Source organism: Diabrotica undecimpunctata, chromosome 5, assembly GCF_040954645.1.
Source record: "Diabrotica undecimpunctata isolate CICGRU chromosome 5, icDiaUnde3, whole genome shotgun sequence".
In the NCBI taxonomy this organism is placed as follows: domain Eukaryota; kingdom Metazoa; phylum Arthropoda; class Insecta; order Coleoptera; family Chrysomelidae; genus Diabrotica; species Diabrotica undecimpunctata.
Genome location: NC_092807.1, coordinates 141,499,990 through 141,508,858, shown reverse-complemented (window position 1 = coordinate 141,508,858; position 8,869 = coordinate 141,499,990).

Here is an 8,869-nt window from a genome sequence, read left to right as displayed (position 1 = left end):
ATCGTTCACTTTATCTACCACAAACTGTTTGCAAATCAAGAAGTTGTGTTGAATGGATTTAATATTTAAGCGACTCAGTGCATAGTGGTACCTTGCAAAAACAAACCTATTTTTTTGCTGACCACAGCAATTGTCAGAGTAAATAATGACATCGCAACCTGATTTTTCAAATGCAATCTGCTCTAAGTATACACACACGACCCTATTTCAATGGCTCCTCTATTGCCCAATCCTTCATGCCAACAATAACAGGTTGTGTCTTGCTTGTTTGCATTAGATATCCTTAAATTATAACAATTCAGTCTTGATTGGTAGTAACTGTCTTTCTCATGTCTACTTAAACTTTTTTCTTCCTGGTGCATTTTAAATTGACACCTAATTTATTTTTTTCTTCTTCAGGAACATTTTCGTATGCTTCACACTCATCGCACCGATCTTTTTTGGGTTTGAAAAAAACTAATGTTAAAATTTTATTTGAAAATCCGTGAGTAACCGTCGTAGTTCACACTAGGCTTGTTTTGTTGTTTCTGAATTTCGGAATAATTTCTATGTAATTCTGCCACTGTCAAACCTCCATCAATGCATTGTCTGCTAGTACTAGCCCTGAGATAGTGACTCAACCTTTGGAATTGATTCGATATGATCCTTTACTGCTTGTATAACTTCAGGTTTCAATGTAGATTGTTTTCCTCGTTGATTAAGCGGAATAAAGCCATCATTCTGAGCTTTGTCGTCGATATTAGTCCTTAAAATCCGTCGTGTGATACCCAAAGTGTTGATCACAAAATTTTTATAATCGCGGATCTCTTTATTCTCATTAAGCAAGTCATATGCAGTGTTTTATTTTCTGTCGTACTTTTTGTTAGTCTTTATGCGGCGGTAAGCACATTTTAGTGTTCTTTTACAAGCGTTTAAAAACCCCGTTGCCTCACTATACTCTCCAAGTTCCAGTAAGATTCAAAGATTTCCCTCCTTTTTTGTTCAGAAAATTTTGCAGCACAGGACAACCGACATTTTGAGGTACACGTAGGTCCCATTGTTTTACCTTGATTTAGTTTTTTTTTGTCTTTACTGAGATATACGTTTGACCAGAGTTTTTCAAACGCTTAGCAACATTATTTTTCCAGGTTGTTGTATTGCGCGTCCGCTTTCTGCCTCTCTGTTTAGTTATAGGTTGCGCTGGTTGGCTATGCTCGTGAATAAGACTGCCATTATTAGAATTATTGTTTTCTGTAGGAGTATCACTGGAATTGCTACTGCTAGAACTGTTACTGGATGAAGACGATCCTGAACGAGGGTCAAGTGTATTCATCTCCTGAATCAGAACCGGAGAAATCGTCTGTTTTGAAGTCAATACCGTCTTGTTCATACATTCTATTAGTGGCAAATAAAATACTTGATCCTCGGAATTTGTATTATGAGACGATGAATTTTTTGGATTAGAATTGCGACTGCAAGTAGCACAAGGTTTTTGCTGCGTTGGTTTATTCTGAAAAAAAAAACAAAATACAAAATAATGATAACAAATAGGTAACCAAAAAATATATTATCAAAATAAATGATTGACTGATTTATCACCATTATGATTTTTAATTACCACGAAATCATTACTTATTAGATTTCTTAACGGCAGTGGCGGCTGTATCTTTAGTGCGCTTGTGAGTCAAACCACCACATTAACAATACTAATACTAATTATAATCAAATTTCAAACAAAACAAATGATTAAAGATAAAGAAAATTAATAAAATAAATCAATTAAACAATTCATTTAAAAATTCGGGATAAAAAGATATCATAATTTATATCTTCTCATCATAAAATTAATAACCAAAAACATAATCCTATTATACCGGAGCAATTTCGTCACAAGTGTTAATCTAATGTTTAATTTTAAACCATAAAATACAAAGTTTGGTCAAGCAACGTCACTTCTTCACTACACAAGTGTCGTTATTGGTCCAAAAACTTAAAAATAAATTATCACAATTACCTTAGTAACGTTGTAGTTCCAGGAGACTGCACAAGTGTCATTATTGCTCCAAAAAGAAAAGTAAACATAAATTGTCACAATTACGTTAGTAACGTTGTAGCTCCAGGAGACTGCTTCTCCTGCGGAGGATCGCGCGCAGGATTCAAAGGATATTCAAATAAAAAATGTAGCTGAGATAATTTTTAACAATAATGTTTATTAGCACTATTAGCGTAGAATAAAATGTTCTCTCAGAAAAAACGCTTGAAGCGACCGTCGTTTTTGAATGTCAGTTACGTGCGCGAAATCAGTGTTCAAAAAAATTTGTATCAGCTCGACGGTAAAAATTCGATGTCTTTTGATTCAAGTGCCCTATAGACAAAAATCAAGATGCGTTTTAAAGGTAAAGAGTTCAGGTTTCGTATGCAATTTTTGTATTTTGAAGCAAATAAACTTCGCTTTTATACAGGTCTTAAATAAATAAACTAGGCGCGATTTTTGCCATTTTTTATTATTCTGACGAGATCAATACAATCTATCCCTTTCATTGACTGACCACTATGAAGTTTTCATTACTAGAGCCTAACCTTTAAAACCTATAGCATGAAATTTTAGTTTGAGTTTTGGCAACAAATGTGAGGCATTTGAAATATGCTTAAATAACGCTGGATTTAAACTTTCACACAATAAACGATCTAAAACATTTAAAACTTTTTTGTTTTCAATTAGAGGAGACTGGTGTAGGTTGTAACAAATGTCACAAATTGATTTTTTTTTTGACTAAGTTGAGCTTTGTTAAATTTTTAATTTATTCTAACCTATACTAAGGACTCTATTACACAGTATCTTTGGCTCAAAAGCTGACACCTTATTGGTGTCAATAGTAACAGAGCTGGTGTTGATTGTAACAGATATTAACCTATAGTATAGAGTAAAAATAAATTAAATAGGAAGTAGTAAAAAATATATTTCTTATTACAATGACAGAAAATAATAGATATGTGTAAGCATTAGAAATAAAAACAATAACAAATTCTAGTAACATATTTTTACAGAGAAAAAACCAATCACAGTCAGATTCACAATTGAAGCAAATGTAGAATGGGCTTTTGTTTGTACAGTTTAAATGTGCCGAGTGCTTACATTCTCGACATTGTAACCAATCTTCGGAGCTTGATGAATATGGACCACCGCATACCAAGCACAAAACTTCTTCATCGGAAGACTCAGAAGAATCTTTTTCGGTTGCTTTCAGGGGTGCTCTTATCTTTTTGATATTTTTCTTCAATGGCAAAGCTGGCAAAGATTTTTTCTTTGGATTATGTTCAAGCTGAACTTTACGCTTGACGGTGTCCCTTTTCTTCGAATTTTCTTCTTCAATCAATATCTTCTCTGGTGTATCATTGCTATGCTTTGTGCCCTCCAAATAAAATTTGGCAGGACCCTGGACTACCTGGCCTGTCGGCTATACGTCCGTTAACGAAACCTCTGCCCCTACGAGTCCGACACCAAAGTGAAGGTGCCACGCCACGTATGCAAAGATAAACGTTTCGTGGGGCTCCACCTTCCCCGTAGTACCTGTGTTGCGAGTACCTCACCTACCCGTTATCCCGCCCCCGGGAGGATAGCTTCGGCAGGCGGAGGAATTTCCACCTCGCACGTAGACAGGTCGCCGCCGAGGATCTCTCCTCTACCACTCTTAGATCTCCCGGCGGGTACGTGCCGGGGCACCCACACCACGCCTGACACAAGGCCAGGAGAGGTATGTACGGGCCCAGCTCGTTCAACCTCGCCAGGTCTTTTGGAATGAGAGTAGAGTGGTTCCACGAGAGTCTCGTCTCGGATACTAGGAATGTAGACCGGTGACCGTGTCGCCTAAGCGACCGTGTTTCTACCAACCCGACACCTCAAGCGACGGCTCTCCACCTCTCGATTCCTACCCATTAGTCGCCTCTTACGACAGGCAGGGCTTTCTGACCCCGGCCGTATTCTTATCTCCGCCAGCCGGACTTAGTCTCTGGTGTGTCAGTCAGAATAGCTGTCTTTCGTCTCATTCTTCCTCCTTTTGGTTTGGTTAGGTCTGCTTTCGGCAATATCTTGAGACGGAATAGATACTGCTGGATTATTAGGCTTGGGTGATGGAGTAGTGTGTATTTTTGGTGACAAGGTAGTGGATAGTCTCGGTTGACTTTCCAAGTGAGTGTTGTGTTGATCTGTAGGTGATTCTGATCTGATCAGTTACATTTGATACATTAAAATCACTATCGTTGAAAATCTCTCGATTGAAAGGCCAAATACCAGTGCAGGAGAAACCAGCAAAAATATTGACAGGCGTAGTGGCCAAAGGAAGTGATGTTCTTACAATTGAAGGCAAATCGTGTATAGTCATCACCAGCATAGGTTGAAGCTTATGTGAAGTGTGCGGCGGAAACGAAAGTAGAGTAATGAAATTAGCTCCGCAAAATTCTATCAGGGATATCGAAATATGAGACAAGTGGTTGTCTAGCAATACAAACACTTTATTAGCTTCATTTGGCTTTACGTGTTTAACAAAATGTTTCATAAAAACAAGAAATTCATTATCTTGCATCCATCCAGACTTATTTCCAGTTCCTATACACCCAACTGGCCCATCTCTAATAAGCCCGTCTTGAAAACGTAATCGTGGGAAGACGAACATTGGGGTGCGGTATTTCCCACTGCATTAATGGCTACACATAGTGTTTCACGTTCCTGGGATGATAATATGGATATGGATCCCACTTGCTTAGTTCCTTTTCTAGCTATAACTTTGGATGGCTTCTGAATGGTCGAAACACCCGTCTCGTCTATGTTATATATATTGTAAGGCTCAAAATTATAGCTGCCTAAAACAGTTGATAATTTATTAAAAAAGTTGTTTACATTTTCTCTATTAAAATTCATGGCTCGTGAAAGGCTAGTAGCTTGAGGTGTACGAAGACTTAAATTTGGATTTCGTCGCATAAAATCCATAAGCCAGTCTCCACTTGCATGTTCAGTCGTGTTCCATTTTTCTGGGTAAGACAGTCTGTTACACTTTGCAAATTGAAAAGCTAATTTGCGTAAATCTTTTGTGGTAAGTCCGAAATACAAATATACAGTAATTTGGCAGTATTTAGCAAGCTGTAACTCCATTTCATCATTAAATACTCTGTTATACATACCATAATCTTTAGCCACTTTTCTGATAGATTGATTAGTATCTATTACCTTCCTAGCTGCTTCGTCATAAATAACTTTTGGCGTTAATCTCCTTTTCGTTTTTCTTGGCCTTGGCTTCACCATTTTTCGTCGATCTAGAAAATAAAGAACTCTATTAAAAAAGAATATAATAGGTGTCGATTGTAACATGTTACAAACGACACCGCAGTGTGTGTTACAATCGACATCAAGTTCGACACCTAACCTACCCTAACCTATAAATAAGAAAGATGATTTTTGTATACATTATGCCCTTCGTAGAAAAGGTGACCTACAGTAAACGAAATTAAAGATGTTAAAAAAGATTGGCCTTAACTTAAAATATTTTCAAGTTGAGTTTTGAACGGCAAAATCAACAATTTGTGACGCAACTAAAATGGACTTTTATGATTAAATACAAACATGTGCCTGGAACTTGTGCAATAGGTTACGGCTAACTCTGAAACTACAGTCGGTGGTGTGAGGTAGATATCCGTCTATGTATATTAGTGCGTTTTGATTTATTTCAAAAGATGGCGCAAATATCACTATTGTTACAAACGACACCTGTTACAATTGACGCCAATCTCCCCTACACTAGTACGTTTTTCAAAAGAACCAAACTTCTGCAATAAACTGCACCCAAAACTGTCTTCTTTGAAAAGTGGTAAACTTTTTTGCATCTTTTCTGGGGTCCCAAAATCAATTCGGCAAAATTCAGCTTGTTCGTATGATTTTTGAGGTTAACTCTCTATAAACGGCCCTCGAAAACTGCCTGTTTTCTCGATTGCAATTTGCGTTTCCTCATCAGAAATTACAGAATATATAAAGTAGTATATTTATTTGTGCTTCTCTATAGTAGACTTGACCAGAAGTTGTCGTACAGTGTAGCCAATTCTTGTTCACAAGTAGTAATTATGGTCATACAAAACATGTATTCTTCCACGCTTATTATTATTACCGTCATAAAAATACAAAAAAACATGATTTTTTCAATAGTAAAAATTAAGCAAAAAATTGTAATGAAATAAATTTTATTTATATGTCCCGTTTCGTTACATATTTAAATTTATAAAATAAAAATCGATATTTTAAAACATTATTTTTCAATCGTTTGGCAATGTTTGGCAATGGACGAAAAACCGAGTTGTTCCAAGAGAAGACAGCAAAATTCTGATGTTGATTCCAAAAATGAAAAGCAGCAAAAGAGACGGAAAATGTTAACGTCCGAAGAGAAGGTAATGATACGAAACGTTTATGAAGGAATTGTCGGCAGAAAAATGGCATTAAATGTTAGCCAAGCGGTCGACATTTGTAGCAGTTTAACAAAAGTATCCGTTAGCTGTATTTATCGTGTAGGTACTTCGATACATCGGAAAATAAAAAGCAAGAAAAAGGTAAAACTAGAGGTAGGAAAAGCATTGTTTTCGATGACGAGACAAGGAATATTATATGTCGAAAAATTCATTCATTTTATTTTCGGAGTGAAATTCCAACACTGAAAAAAATTTCTCAAGAGCTCAAAAACGATGACTCTTTACCCAAGAAATCTCATAGGGTCTTAATCAGAACCATGCGCGAAATGAACTTTCGATATGTAAAACGCAACAGAAAAAGTATGCTATTAGAAAAAAATGAAATTATTCTGTGGAGAAGAAAATATTTAGAAGAAATACGAAAAATTCGCAGCACTGGATGCAAAATATATTATTTGGATGAAACCTGGATTAACGAAGGTCATACAGTTGGAAAAGTTTGGCAAGATTTAAATGTCAAAGGTAAACGCGAAGCATTTATAGAAGGCTGGTCTACAGGATTAAAAGCTCCATCAGGAAAGGGACGGCGTTTAATCATCACCCATATAGGAAGTGATACAGGGTTCTTTGATGATGGTTTGCTTCAATTTAAGTCGAAAAAAAACAGGTGATTATCATAAAGAAATGACTTCCGACGTATTTGAGCGCTGGTTTAAGAGAATCTTACCAAAATTGGAACCTGGGTCTGTGATTGTTATGGACAATGCGCCATATCATAGCCGCAGACTAGAACAATTACTGACGACGGCATGGCGGAAAGGGAGAATTCAAGAATGGCTTACAGAAAAGGGGATTGCATACAAAGAATCAATGCTCAAAATTCAACTACTTGACATTGCACGGTTAAGGAAAAGTGAATATCTTAAATATGTTGTGGATGAAACTGCAAAAGATTATGGTGTCAAAGTTCTACGTCTACCACCTTATCATTGCGAACTTAATCCCATTGAACTTATCTGGGCACAAGTGAAAGGAAAAGTAGCACCCAATAACAAAACGCTCAAATTAAACGAAGTTAAGGAACTTTTGATTCAAGCAATCCTAAATGTATAGGCCACATAATTAAAGAAGTATGTGGGAACTTGACACTCATGTCAAAGCTTTACTAGAGCCAATTATAATTACACCAGGTGAAGATAATGACAGCGATAGCAGCACTGCATCTTCAGATTTAGACAGCGAATAATATTTTCTAATAGTTTAGTAGGCATCAGCATAAAAAAACCAAAAACAAAAAAAAAACGAGAAGAACATAGTAAGTGTGTATAGTGTTTGTGTTTAAATAGAATAGTACAATGTTTTGTTACATCCAAAATTATTTTTATTTTGTTTTTACAGAATTTTATTTTATTTTATAGGATTTTATTTTGTTTAGTTTTATACTGTTTAAGTGTTTATTTTATTTAATGGAACAATATGGCTCTTGGCGAACACCCATTTAAAAAAAGTGACGCGCCACAAGACATACTTCTCGGGTAGTGTGGAAACTGTCTTAAAATTTGTTTTAAAAAAATTTCATTGTGTAACTCTTTAAGGACGGGTCACGTCAAAAGACGTTTTAGCGTAACTTCCGCGACAGCCTGGTGGCATCAGTAAGCTTTCTGCAAAATTACTTGTTTTTTATAGCTTTTTGTTTGTGGCATTCTATATTTTTAGGAGACTGTATGGAATAAGCCACAAAATATTTATTTATAGGTTTAATTTACTGATTTTTCGATCTCTATATAAAGACATCGTTTTCAAATATACAAGTGATAGTAATATTTATTTTTCTATGGCTTTTTGCTTGCCGTTCTGTATATTTAGAAATAATGTTGGGAATAAGTAACAATATATTTAATTGAAATGTTTAATTTACTGACGTTTCGATCTCTATATAAAGAGATCGTTTTCAAATATACAAATGATAGCAATATTTATTTTTCTGTGGCTTTTTGCTTGTGGCATTCCGTATTTTTAGGGAGAATGGTGGAAATAAGCCACAATACATCTATTTACATTTTTATTTTACTGACGTTTCGATCTCTAGTACAGAGACCGTTTTTAAAGTTAAGAAAAAAAAAAAGAAAATAATATAAGAATATACAAATATATAATAATAAACAAATAAAATAAATATAACTATAATTTATATCTTTGAAAACGGTCTTTGGATATAGAGATGGAAACTTCAGTAAAAACCTGCAGATAAATATATTGTGGCCTATTTTGAACAATAATATTTAAACAATATAATATAATTAACGTTGAAATAAAAGTGAGTGTACGCAACTGGATTTTCATATGTCTTTCCCCACTTCTACGCCTTCAAACGATGACTCACTCTCCCAAATAGTGAAATTAAAGTTTAACGACTGGACTATTAAATGTGTGGAGTTAT